Below are 14,875 nucleotides of genomic sequence, written 5' to 3'. Positions count from 1 at the left end.
TGAAACAGTTTATGTCTGGGATGTGAGGGGTCTGTAAATATTTTCACAACCCTCTTTTTGACTCATGCAGTATACAGATTCTCAACTGAAGGCAGATTGGTAGTAATTGGTGTTTTTTTTCTGCAGTCCTAATTACTCTCTGAAGTCTGTCTGTCTTGTTGGGTTGCAGAACCAAACCAGACAGTTATAGAGGTGCAGATGATCGACTCAATAATTCTCTGTAGAACTGTATCATCATCTCCTTGGGCAGTTTGAGCTTTCTGAGTTGGTGCAGAAAGAACATTCTTTGTTGTGCTTTTTTGATAATGTTTTTGATGTTAGGTGTCCATTTTAGGTCTTGTGATATGATAGAACCTAGAAATTTGAAGGTCTCTACTATTGATACTGTGTTGTCTAGTATTGTAAGAGGTGGTTGTATGGGAGGGTTTCTTCTAAAGTCTACCACCATTTCTACAGTTTTGAGTGTGTTCAGTTCCAGATTGTTCAAGTTACACCATGAGGCAAGCTGTACAATCTCACATCTGTATGTGGATTTGTCATTGTCTCAAATGAGACCAATCACTGTTGTATCATCTGAAAACTTCAGTATTTTAACATATGGATTGTTTGAGATGCAGTCATTGGTATATAGGGAGAAGAGAAGTGGAGAAAGCACACAGCCTTGTACAGGTATTAGATGTGATTCTGCCTAACTCCACCTGCTGCTTCCTGTCTGTTAGGAAGGTTATGAGCCACTTACAGGTGTGTTCAGGTACCACTAGCTGGTTTAGTTTAGTTAGAAGAATGTCTGGAATGATGGTATTGAATGCTGAAATGAAGTCTACAAAGAGGACCCTTGCACAGGTATTTGGAAATTCAAAGTGTTGTAGGATGTAGTGCAGATCTATATTAACAGCATCATCTGTTGATCTATTTCCTCAGTATGAAAACTGCATGGGATCTAACAGCGGATCCATGATGTTTTTCAGGCAGGACAGAACTAGCCTTTCAAAAGTTTTCATAACTACAGATGTTAGAGCAACTGGTATGTAGTCATTCAGTTCCCTGATGGAGAGCTTCTTTGACACTGGGATGATAGTAGAGCATTTGAAGCAAGAAGGAACATAGCACATATCTAGTGATTTATTGAAAATCTGGGTGAACATGGGGACCAATTGGTCAGCACAGATTTTTAAGCAAGGAGTTACTTTGTCTGGCCCTGGTGCTTTTCCTAGCTTTTGTCTGTGAAATAGATCTTGCACTTCTTTTTCTGTGTTTAACAGAGGTTGTGAACCCAATGGGTTGGGGTCAGTTGTAGGAGACTTGGCTGTTGTTGGTATGTTTGAGAAGGGGGTTGTGGAGACAGGTGGTTGTAGTTTTCTTTCAAACCTGCAGTAAAACACATTCAGGTCATCTACTAGTTGTTGATATCCTTCTGCCTGGGAAGGAGGTTTTCTGTAGTCAGTGATGTTTTTAAGACTTTTCCACATGTTTGCTGGTTAATTTGTTGAGAACTGATTCCTTAACTTTTCAGAGTAGCTTCTTTTTGCTGCTCTGATCTCTCTTGTTAATATATTTCTGGCCTGATTGTATAGCATTCTGTCACCTTTTTTGTAGGCTTCCTCTTTGGAATGACGTAGCTGCTTAAGTTTAGCTAAAGATCAATTTATAATCATATCATTATCATATCATGCCAAAAAGCCTTTGACTGCATACATACATGTTTGCTGTAAATAGATTCAGATTTCTTTTGGAATTCATAAAACAGATTAAAATATATGTGCTTTTAAACAAATTTATTTAAGCTGTAGCATCTGGAAGAAAAAGAAAAAACACATACAGGAAGGAGGAGCTTTACTATTCTCATTTAGTAGATATCATCATTTTAGATAACACTAAAGACCTGACTTTTCTAGTGGATTTAAAGATCAGTTTGTTGGAAGAAACTAATAAAGTCTTGGTCCACAACACACCAGATTTAACTGTGGGTGAACAGACGAAAGTGTGGATAATTGCTGTGGCAATTATCTACTAGGGGGTAGTAGAATAGAAGACAAAGTGTTGGAGATAATCACAATGTATCATGCAATGAAAATCAAAGTTGAAAGATTATGGCATTTGGTAGTCCTAGTGGGGGTTTTTTTTTTTTGGCATACCGGATACCATACCAAAAAATCTTGGACAGCACTTATTAAATCTGCACATTGTCCAAAATTTTATTTGTCAATACAAAAGGCTGCACTGTTTGGATCTGCATATACACTAGGTTATTGGGGTGTAATATGAAGGATAATACCAGCAGCACTAGCAGCTGTGATTTCACATTGTTGTGTATATGTTAATAATAAGAAAAAAAGAACTCTGGAAGAATATCTGAAGGACAATGAAGAAGATTTACTGAAGTTAGTATGCCAGGAAAGCTTACTGACTTCTGGAGACACCAGACTAGCCTAAAAGAAAGACCAAATGAAGAACAGAATCAAGGCATGGGAAACAAAGTACTACCTGGCCAGTACATTGGAGAAAAAAATAGCAGGGAAGACAGACAATAACAAGACTTAGCAATGGCTAAGAGCAGGAAAATTGAAAAAGAGACAAAGGGACTAGTTCTGGCTGCACAAAACCAAGCCTTAAAGATAAATGCATACAAAGCCAAAACTGAGAAGATAGCAACAGACAGTAATTGCTGCCTATGCAAAAAAGCTGAGGAAACAATGGTAAGCTGCTGCAAGAAGATCACCCAGATTAATTTCAAGCAGTGGCATTGCAAAGTAGCAACGACGATGCATTGGAAGATCTAATAGAAATATCATTTGCCTGCAAGCAAGAACTGGTAGAACCATAAAATAAAGAAAGTCATAGAAAATAAAGAAGTTAAATTGTTCTGGGACTTTAGAATTCAAACAGACAGGCACCTGCCACATAACACCCCAGATTTAACATTTGTTGATAAGAAAGGCCAAAATTCTGGATAGTGGAGGTGGCAGTACCTGGAGACAGCAGAATAGAAGAGAAAGAACTGGAGAAGATAACAAAATACAAAGACCTACAAATAGAAATAGAACAACTGGCAAAAGCAAGCAAATATAGTACCAATAGTAATAGGCACCTTGGGTGCAATCCCAAAACAACTGGAGCACCACTTGAACATCATGGGCATTGACAAATTTGCCATCAGTCAATTCCAAAAGGTGGTTTTATTCGAAAAAGTAGTGATACTTATCACTATCAAACATCCAGATCTGCCTACGCCAGGTCCTCGGTAAGAATTCAATAGGTAGACAAAAATGCCAGACTTAAATACTGACTGTATGATTCATCATCATCATCATCATCATCATCATCATCATCACCCAGTGAGACACTACCTTGATGTGGTTGTGGGACTTATATGCTCTGAGGAAGATGACAGATATGCTAGAGTTCAACCATATTAGACAGGTCCAGGGGTGGGATTCAAATTTTTTAACAATGGTTATGTGGGCATGGCTTATTTGGTGGGTGGGGTTTGGTGGTCAGGTGACTGGGTGGGCGTGGTCAACTTGACATCACTCACATCAAAGGGTGCTTCTCCTTGCCTGGCCTCTCATGACAGTGGGGATGTTGCAATAGTCGTAAGTGTGAAAACAGTCATAAGTCACTTTTTTCAGTGCCATTGTAACTTTGAATGGTCACTGAATGAACTGTTGTAAGTCAAGGATTACCTGTACAAAAATACAAAAAGCTTCTTTGATTGCAAAAAGCTGCTCTAAATAACAATCATTAAATTAAAAATACCTGCAAGCAGAGTTACAAATCAGGCAGGGTGCCAGAGCACCTTAAGGAATTAAAATAGTTAAAATGCAATAATTATCAGCAGCCAACTCTTGCTCATAAAGTGAAACCCTTTAGCAGAGAGGTCATTTAAGCTCTCCAGAAAGAGCACACCCAGGAAAAGCAATCCATTTGCACAACTTAAAGATACCAGCTGGTTTCACTCACCTCACAGGAAGTCTTAAGGAAATCATCCAGATTTAAGGGAAGGTCATATGCCCCTCAGAAAGGCAGTAAAAAAAATCAGTGCCAAGCTTGAATCCTGCCTCGTGGAAGTACACCTCAAAAGGACAGTGCCAAATATCACTAAAGCAGTGAAAAAAGACCCCCTCCAAGATAGAAAAAGAAACCATGAGACATAAAAAATATTCAAACACAATACAAATAATTAAATCACTACAATAGCTGTTGCTTGTTAAACCAATTACCAGAACAAATAGACACAGGAACTAGCCAGATTTCTCAACCCAGTTTTTTTTCAGGAACAGAGATTAACGTTTTTCCTTCCAAACAAAGCTGAATAGGAAAAATTATCCCATCAATAAACGCAGGATTAAATGTCACCAAGGACAGAATTAAACTTCACCAAAAACCAGTTTTAGACCAAAACTCAGAAAGGGTATGTAAACTCACATTTGAATGTCAATCTTTCTAGCTAGCCAAGAAGCCTTGCTGAACGTCATGCATCTTGGTTCCTTGTCATTAAAAAGCTTCTTTCCCAGCCCTGCTTCGTTATTCAATTATTTCTTCAAAGTGCTGATCATTGCATTCTGGCTGGAAGTATTTCTAGGGGAGTATTTCCTCCCAACAGCAGTGTAAAAAGCTTAAAACAACCCTTCCCCTTTAAGAAAGTATCAGGAAAGGAAAAAAACCTCCTTTGGAGACAGTAAGTCTAGGCATACTGCCAAAAATGTAATAAGGGTGTGGGGGGGAAAGGGAGATTTCTTCTAACTACAGGTTCTCCGAACTGCTTGGAAAGTTAACAAGGGGTTCTATAGAATGGGTCAGAACCGGTAGAATCCCACTTCTGGACAAGTCTCATCAAAAGAATCAGACAAAGAGTGTCTCTCCCATAAAAAATATGATGAAACATAAATTTCAGAAAGCCATATTGGCTCAGATGTTGTCTGGATTAACAAGGTTTGTGCCAGATGTTGGAGTTCCTGAATATCTGGTGAAAAATGGGCTACAGGATTCAGAACTATTGGTTGAGCAACCCGGGCCAGCAGTTTCAGAAAAACTGGAAGAAAAGGTGTTTACCTGTCACAAATATATAGTGATTGAAAACAAAAAAATAATCATCTGCTTTTACAGATCAAGTCCAACAAGAAGAGGATATTTGAAACAAATGCACCAGAAAGAACAACAACCAGAATCAGAAATAAGGGAACAGAGGCTAGCAGATCAACACCAATTTATAATACAAAATAAAGTATTTATAGAAGCAGAATTAGAAGAACTGCAAAGGTTTATCCAGGACAAAGAAATCAAATCCTTACCAGAAGTAACTCAAAATGTAGAGGCAAAGCAGGGGGACTTGGCAGTAGGGAAACCCAGCAGAGATATGACATTGTTTTCATTGGAAACCAAGCACCCTCTCCTCTGTCTCAGGAAGAACTAAGCCCTTTAACTAAAAAAGTAAAAGAATTGAAACAAGAATAACTGAGCATCTAGAACATCACAAAATATCAGAATATGGCTGCCTGCATTGAAGCTTGTTCCAAAGAAACAGTTAGCACAACTGTCAAAAGATGCAAATACTGCAATATCCAGTATAAGCACAACTCACTGCAAGAAACAAATCAATTAATATATAACACAGCTGCAGTTATAACTGAATACTTGGGATACAAAATCAACAGAGAAGAAAAAAACCCAAACAGTGCATCACAAAAATGGAAGATTAGATTGGAAAATAAGATCAGCAAGTTGAGATCAGATGCAAACAAGCTAGAACAGATGAAAAAAAAGAACCTGAAGAACAACAAGATGATGAATACTTAATCAAGAAATACCGCTTAGAAACAGGGAAGATCAAGGAAGCGCTGTAAATAATAAAATAGCAAATAATAGCTATAGCCAAGAAGTAAATCAGTAAATATGAAGCTTGAATTGCAAATTATAGGCAGAAACTCCAATTTCAATCCAATCAAAAATGTTTCCACCAATCCATCAATGGAGAAATTGCAGCGAATCAGACAGTACCTGACAAGGAAGAAACAGTGCAGTTCTGGGCACAGATATGGGATAACCCAAAGAAATACAACAAGGATGCAGCTTGGTTAAAAGAGGTGGATAAGAATAAAGTACCCAAATCTGCCAATCCCAGCTCCTCAGTAATGACTTAATAGGTAGACAAAAATGCCAAACCCAATCTGAACATCTGACTGTGCAATGATTTAGTAGTAGTCACCATAGTAATTGTAGTAGTAGTAATCGTAGTAGTAGTAGTTTTGGGGAAGATCTCAAAGGATAGATAAAATGTCAAATCCAGAGTAAACATCTGACTGTGACCAATCATAATACTACAGTATATTAAACTTGAATGCCAATTCCCAAGGACCACAACAATCAAAGGGAGAACTTTCAATAAAAGATGGCAGATGTGATAGATGAGATATATATAGACAGATAAACCTTATTGAAAGAAACCTCCCAATTTAACTTTAGAAATAAATCCTTCACCTATCTTGATCATTCTAGTTAAATAGGTAATCATTTGACATCTTTGTAACACAGCCAGCTCATTTTAAATGGATTGTATTTATAGTCATTTAGGAGACAAATTAGGAAACTTTAAAAAAAACTTCTTTCAAAAATACTTAATGAGCTTTTGAGCCGTGTGTTTAATCTCCTTTACTAACATAAATACAAAACAGCTGTAGAAAAATTAGCCATTTGGTTGCATATTGGGCTTCAACTAATGATGATTATTTGGTGATTTAAAATTAATGCATTTTTAATCAACATATTATTAGGACATTCATTTACATGCAATTATTTTCATAAAGAATTAAGCGTAAACAACTAAAAGGACTGAAAAGCAAAAGACTGGGAACAGCAACTATCTGTATTAAGAAAATATAACTTTTTCTTAGCCTCATTACTGTGACACTTTAATCTGATTCTCTTTGATAATGGGAGAAGGGAAGAATTCTACATTCAGACAGCTGTCTCAGGTATTTTCTTCCTTTCTACCCTGAAAGTCTTTGAATTCCCCAAATCAGTTGTTGAAGAAGAAGATACAACTTCTTGAGAGAAATGGCTTTCACACATTCAAGAAACTTCTGACCCATGATTCTTTCTACTGTTCAATGGTCCCCTAAAAATACAACCCCTAAATATTCTGTGGCATAGATATTCCCAGAAACAAAGTCTGTGGTTTATCAGGCTTCTATTTAATTCAATTTACTTAATTTTGCATTGCTCATTCTTCTTGTGCATGAGTGTCAAACTGCTTGTGGAATATAAGTGATAACAAGATAGCACAGTGGAGTCAAAAGGTAAAGAATGCACCAAGAGTTTGCAGGGAAAAAATGAGCTTTTAAAATTCTCCTAGTGAAAATAAAAGAATAAAACTTAGTTGATAGTTTCAGAAATGATGGAATGATGGAATTTGGGCTTAAGATCTATCTATCTGTCCATCCACCTACCTACCTACCTACCTATCCATCCATACTTATCTACCATCCAGCTACCTACCTACATCATCCATCCATCTACCTATCTACCGACCTATCTACATCATCCATCCATCTATCTACCTACCTACCTACATCATCCACCCACCCACCCACCCACCCATCCATCCATCCATCAATCTATCTATTTATAATCCATCAGTCTGTCTATTGAACTGCCTTCCCGCCTATGTACATAGACAATTTGCATATATGTGAATGTGTGAGAAAGAGAAAAGAAAGTCAGAGATTGTGCATGAAAGGGGAAATTGAAACTACATCTGAGGAGTAAAGTAGCTGATTTTTGTTACACATTTGGGTAGCCCAGCACATATGAAGGGCTCCCGATTAGACATAACTGCACTTTTTCAGCTTTGTCACAGAGGTTCATATAGCTTAACTATGACAAAAACTATGAAGAATGAGTCCCTGACAGTAATTGTGTGCCATTCATTCTCTCAGAAATACATCTAAATGTACAAAGCCTATTGTAATTTGTAAAATTAATATCCCTCTACCATGTAATGCAACACCTTCAGGAAATAGTTTCATACCCTTCCATTTTAAATTTCCACATTCATTAAATGGATTATATTTTCCATCCCTGGAGGTTGTCATGAGGAATATGTTTATACAGTTCTGTGTTAATGTAAAATGCTACATTATGCTACATAAGATTTTGTTTTCTCCTCTTGGTGTATCTTTTTCTCCAAATTTACACCCTGGTTTTGTTTATGGCTTAGTGTCTCAGGGACAGGAGTAAATATTTTTTGAGGTGTCACCAATGCATGCATGATATTCTATTTCTTTGAACTGTTGAGGGATTAAATGTGAATGTGAAAATACTTAGATTAGTCAGAAAGATTGCTTCCTTTTTATGTACCTTCTTGCTGTTTATTTGGACATTCACTTTACAAACCTGGTGGTTCCACAATTGTAATCAAAACTCTCAGATTGCCTTCATTCTCACAAATCAAAATAGCTTGTAGTTGCATTGATTCCTTATCTCTGGTATGTCAAACCCATCTTTTCAAGGAATGTGGTACAGGTGATACATTTCAAAGTATCTAGAACTATACTTGTGAGATGATAGCAATGGCATTTAGACCTATATACCGCTTTACAACCCTCTCTAAGCAGCTTATAGAGTCAGCATATTGCCCCCAACAGTTTGGGTCCTCATTTTACCCACCTCAGAAGGATGGAAGGCGGAGTCAACCTTGAGCCTGGTGAGATTTGAACTGCCAAATTACAGGCAGATGACAGTCAACAGAAGTAGCCTGCAGTACTGCACTCTAACCACTGAGCCACCACAGCTCATACTTATTTAATGCCCAAGAATTTAAAAAGTGCACAGTTCACTCAAAAGATGAAATTAAGCCTGACATAACAAACTCTAGACATAAAACAAATTAATTATTTGTTTTAAATAAGACCTGGCAATAAAATGTAGAGAGTGATGAAAAGTGAGTTCACAACTAAACCTAAGTTTAATTTTCACAGCTTCATGACGAAGGCTTTCAACCTCTACAAGTTGTCAGATTTCCATTAGAACCATCTGGTCAAAGTTCATAGATGGAACATTTGGATGGAATATGTGAATATGTGAAGAATGTGTGTTGTTAATTTTTGAGTTGAAGCTTTTTGACATTGCTTTTTGTCATGAACAAAAAAGCAGAGGATGTGCAGTGAGGTTCTTACTTCCATTTCTTGATTAATTCTGTATCACGGGCATCAATCAACTCTGACAATGCTATTTGGTGGTGATGGGCTTAAAATGATTTAAATTCTCTACTGGAGAAATGACTTATATATACTTCTAGGTCAATGGTGTGATAATATTATATTTATATTTGGCAACCATTGTAATTTTCAGACATGAAGTACCCATGGTTGGTGTATGTGACTTAGAATATAATGAAGAAAAACAGATTAGTGTGGGGATTCATAGGAGGCATATCACATCAAAGAAATAAACATTAAAATTAATATATTGTATTGCAAAGTTCAGTTGGGCTAATAAATGCTTCATTTGAGCTAAGAACACCATCTGCCTTTGAAAGAATGCTCCTTTGTTCACTTGTTTTCATGTTCTACAACATTTCATTGTCTAGGACAGGGTTCTTCAAACATGACAACTTTAAGACTTGTGGACTTCAACTCCCAGAATTCCTCTTCCAGTCATGTTAGCTCAGGAATTCTGGGAGTTGAAGTCCACAAGTTTTAAACTTGCCAAGTTTGAAGACCCTTGGTCTAGGATGACACTGAGTAATGCAGTGATTATGCTACCTAACATAATTGCTGCTTTAATAAACTGAATGGTGCTAGGTGGACAAATGTCTTCAAATAGCATAGGCATTTCTATAGGTCTAAATTTTACATCCCTTTCAAAATACAGAAAAAAGGTATGCTTCTTCTGCCTGCCTGAATTGCTTTTTAGGTCTTAATAAAGATTAAAATCAAGAAAGATGTAAAATAGAATAGAATTCCCTTATGTTGTTACATGCTACGAACTGGTTGGTAAGAAGTTTTTTATATTATTCATGTATGTATCAGTGGTGGCATTTGACTGGTTCTGCCCAGTTCTGGAGAGCCGATAGTGGTGATGAGCAGTGGAGACAGAAACAGTTCTCTCCGCTGCTCTGTGTTTGGCCCACCAACCCGCCTGGCCTCCCATATTTACTTTTGTGGCCAGAATTTGAAGCGCAGCTGCTTAGCACAGCACAGAATAGCACTGTGTGGCAGCTGCTGCAGTGACCGGCATTGTGCAGGCTTGCAGGAGGCAAGTTAGAATGCCTCTGCGCCTGCACAAATGCCTCTGTGCCTGTGAAAAGTACACGTTTGGCATGCACGTGCATGCAAAGTGTGTTCACATGCACAAAGCTTGCCTACCAAGCCATGCCCACCGAACCGGTAGCAACTTTATTTGAATACCACCACTGGTATGTATATATACCTACATACATACATGCATACATACATATATTATCCATATATTCCCTTTCCACCCTTATGGGTGAGATGTGCCTTCCTCAATCTCAGATCCTTTGCCAGAGGTCTGGGAGTTTGAGAGTTCTTCATATATCTTAGCTGTTCCTAGCATTGCATGCATATGGGGAGAGAGAGAGAGCTCTGATATATTTCCTGGAATCTCTTGGAACCATTCTCCCACCTTAGAAGTCAGAGCCCTAAGTGCTTCTATCACTATTGGAATTAATTTGGCCTTTATGTCTATGGAGATTCTCAGTCATCCAGGTCATGGTTGTCCCAACAGTGCTTTTTCAAAAGGCAACTGGACTTTCTTTGTTTTGCTTGAAGACATTTCATGTCTCATCCAAGAAGCTTCTTCAGTTCTGACTGAATGGTGGAGAATGGAAAGATTAATATTCCTTGCACCGCCCCAAGGATAAAACACCCAGACACAAACTGAGCAATATGATATATGCAGCACAATGCAGTGAGACGTGAGCCAATCCATACATTGGAGAAACAAAACAACCTCTTCAGAAACAAATGGTATAGGAGAACAAATGCATCAGGACAAGATTCAGCAGTTCATCTTCATTTGAAAGACAATGGTCATCCTTGTACAGATAGCAGAGGGACACTGGTTTGAAAAAGGGATCAAAGAAGCCATCTACATTAAGCTTGAACAGAGGGAGAAAGATATGACAACATCTATCTCCTGGTTACAACATAGTTACAACACAGCAGTTCCAAGAAGGTTCCACATCCATTTATTATTTTATTTTATTTTATTATTTTATTATTTTATTTTATTTTATTATTATTTGATTTATTTGATTTGTCAATCACTTACAAGATAATAGGTATAAGTATAAACATGAGTAAGAATACAGGAAATAGGTACAAATAAATGGAGACAATAGGACAGGGACGGTAGGCATGATGGTGCACGCCCCTTACAGAATGGGGTGAGGTCAATAGTGGATATCACCATTCAGGTTGGCACAAGAGGCCTCAACAACTCTCAGACAGCTAATAATGACCAGATGACTCAGGGAATATAAATCTTTCCATTCTCTACCATTCAGTCAGAATTGAAGAAGTTTGTTTGATGAGAAGCAAAACATCTTCAAGCAAAAACAAAGAAAGTCCAGCTGGCTTTTTTAAAAAGTCCCTTTGGGAAATTTTGGCCTTTACATTTCACATCCTATCCAGTTCTTCCTTCAGGCTTTAATGCTCTCCAGTTTCTCATACTCAACCATACATGGATGAGACAAGAGAACCTGGTTTATATAGTATAATTTCTTTAATTATCTTGTTAAAAAAATTCTCCAGCCTAGGTTATGTTTCTATATGAATATAGCCAAATCTCTTTTTCTGTTGTGCCTTCACGTCAATATTGACTCACGGTGACTGTGTGGACTAATCCCTGCAATTTTCTTAGGATGATTTTCAAAAGTGGTTTGTCCTTGCCTTCTTCCAAATATCAAATTAGGAAATGAAAAAAAAAAGATCAAAAATGTATAAATAATGATGCCGTATGATAGAAAAACATCAGCAGAAACAGCTCCAGTAATTAGATGAGGAGAACATTCCCACTCCCTCTTTCCCACCCATTTCCTCACAAGTTTGAAGCAGAGAAAGGATTTACCACAAAGAATGCAAATGTATGCAGAACCTTTCAACCTAGCATGTAAATTAATTGGTACAAAGACTAATTTTCTGACACGGAAGTTCATCCAATTTATTTACTTAAATTACATTAATTTACCGTCCTGACCTTTGAATGGCTCATATTGTCTCTCCTGACAACTATGTTATGGTGCTCTGTTGTTTTTTAATCAGAAACACTGTTTACTTCACTTGGAAAGCAAATATGAAAGTGTATTTATGCATCTTAATCATCCCTTCAATTACTCAAGTCCCATTACGGTGTTTTCTTTCTAAAGGGTTCAGACACATTACCATTTCAAGTCATATCAAAATGGCTAGTAAAAAATAGATTAACTACAATGGGTGCTAACCATTTTAACCCAGGTAAAATTTAACCAAATGTCATAAAGCTTCCCAAGTACCACCCTTTATAACATCTTCAACCCACACGTTTGCAAGCTATCAACCTATTTCCTTCTAAATGACTACTATTCCAAGTGGGAGAGGTACCTTGGAGAGCTAAAGGCAAGATAACAGTTTATGTTTGAGAAACCCATAACATCTAACCTATCTTGTTCTCTATCCCAACTGTTCCTTCACTTGGAAAATCATATAGGACTGTGATGGCGAACCTATGGCACACGGTCCAGAAACAGCATTCAGAGCCATCTCTCCAGGCACACTAGCCATCACCCATTACTGTTCTGGGCGCCGTCACACACATGTATGCTAGCCAGATGGTCTTTGTGCACACGGGAGCACCAAAAACCAGAAAAGCAGCTCCCCAGTATGCATGTGTATGCTGGGAAGCTGAGCTTCCAGTTACCAGTGCATGCATGCATGCCAGCCAGCTGGTCTTCATGCATGAATGCATGCCAATGCATGCCCGGTGTGCACATGCATGCTGGGAAGCTGCTCTTTCAGTTTCCGGTGCTGCCATGCACCGGAATACACACACATGCACACACACACACTCCCATTTCAGCACTCTGTACTGAAAAGTTCCGCCAACACTGATATAGGAAGTGAGTTGAGCCTACTCGATTTATAAAGTACTTGATGGGGAAGGAAGACTGCTCCACTTTATTAGAGCCATCTATCTCTACAAGTGCTTCTGGGCTAGCAACTCCTAGTTCCATTTGTTCATTGTTTACCCTATATTAGAACAATTTTTTTGGTTTTATAATTCTCTGGGTTCCATTTTCCAATTGGTGCAGTGGTTAGAGTGCAGTACTGCAGGCTACTTCTGCTGCCTGCCAGCTGCAATTTGGCAGTTCATATTTCACCAGGCTCAGGCTGACTCAGCCTTCCATCCTTCTGAGATGGGTAAAATGAGGACCCAGATTGTTGGGGGCAATATGCTGGCTCTGTAAACCACTCAGAGGTGGATGTAAAGCACCATGGAGCAGTATGTAAGTCTAAGTGCTATTGCTACTGCCTTGTGGATGAAATCAGACTAGTCTTCCAAACACATAATTTTAAAAAGCAGTTTTAATGCTGGTTTTTGCCTGCTCTGTGCTCCTAGGCTTAAATGATGTTGTGTGATTGTCTTAGCTTTAAAAAAAAAGCTTTGAAAGTGTTTTTAATGCTAATTAACAGATGGGGAAAACACAACAAAGAGAAAACACAGTGCTAAAATGATGCCCATCACAAAGGTAACATGTTTTTTAATCAATGATTTAATTTGCACTGAAGCACGTTTTCATTTAAGTGAGATTGCATGAATATTCTAATAATCTATTTTAAAACCTAAGGCAAACAGTCATGCTGGTGTAAATTAAAAGTTCATTTAAGAAAAAAAATACTGATGGCACTGACAGAAAAGATAATACAATGGTTTAAAAGAACCCCCCCCCCCCTTTATAAGAGCGACAATTTAAAATGCTTGCAATTTTCACTCATTTTTTAAATTAAATTGCACTTTAAGATAGTATAGTATCAAATGTGATACTATTTAAGATTTTAGGTAAATACTGGATTACCATGCTGCAATTTCCAATTAGATGTTCCTGATTCAAACAGAAATACCTGAGGCACATTATTTTCATAAATTCTGGCTATTGCAGGAAATGGTAGGCAGAAAATCAGAAGGACCACGATTCTTCTATAATTTGGATATCCACAGCCAGAGAATGAGAAAATAAAGAGAACAAAGAGGACCTTTTTTTTTTAGTGGACTATATTTTTTGGTTTCTCTGAAGAAGAGAAGAGTAATCAGAGAAGCTATGTGTTCTATGAGATTGTGTGATCAGCTGCAAAAAAATGATCATTTGAATAGCTGCTGATTGCAAGAAGTATATCCTTTGAATTTTTAGGGTTTATTGGAGGTAGTTGAGTGACTGGTTCCTGCTAAGTAAGTAGAAATATAAAGCTTCCAGGTTTCAGGGGACAAATTCAGTGAGCAAATGAAAACAGAGAGCAAATAAGGGCGTTCAGTCCTAACAAACTCTTTCTAAATCTAGAGTTAAACCTTTAAGTTTGAGAAGGAAGAAGGAATATAAACCTGCCAGTGGCCCTTTATAACATGAAAGGAAAGAAGTACAGGTCTTTGCTGCTGTGACCTACAAGGATTGTGCCTGAGAACAATTTTGCACAGAGTCTGGCTATCCAAGGGCTTTGCTTTTCTCCTATTGTTTCTGCCTGACTGGTCAGATTTGACAGAATAAGTATCATCCAGGTCCCACTTTTAAAGCCATATCATCAGGCAGCATGTTTGTTTTGTCATGGTTTCTACCCACTAGAACAGGGCTGCAAAATGCCAGGCCAGCGGGCTGGATGCATCA

This window comes from Pseudonaja textilis, chromosome 1 (assembly GCF_049901715.1).
Source record: "Pseudonaja textilis isolate UNSWEBS1 chromosome 1, rPseTex1.2, whole genome shotgun sequence".
Lineage (NCBI taxonomy): Eukaryota > Metazoa > Chordata > Lepidosauria > Squamata > Elapidae > Pseudonaja > Pseudonaja textilis.
This window is presented reverse-complemented; position numbering follows the sequence as displayed.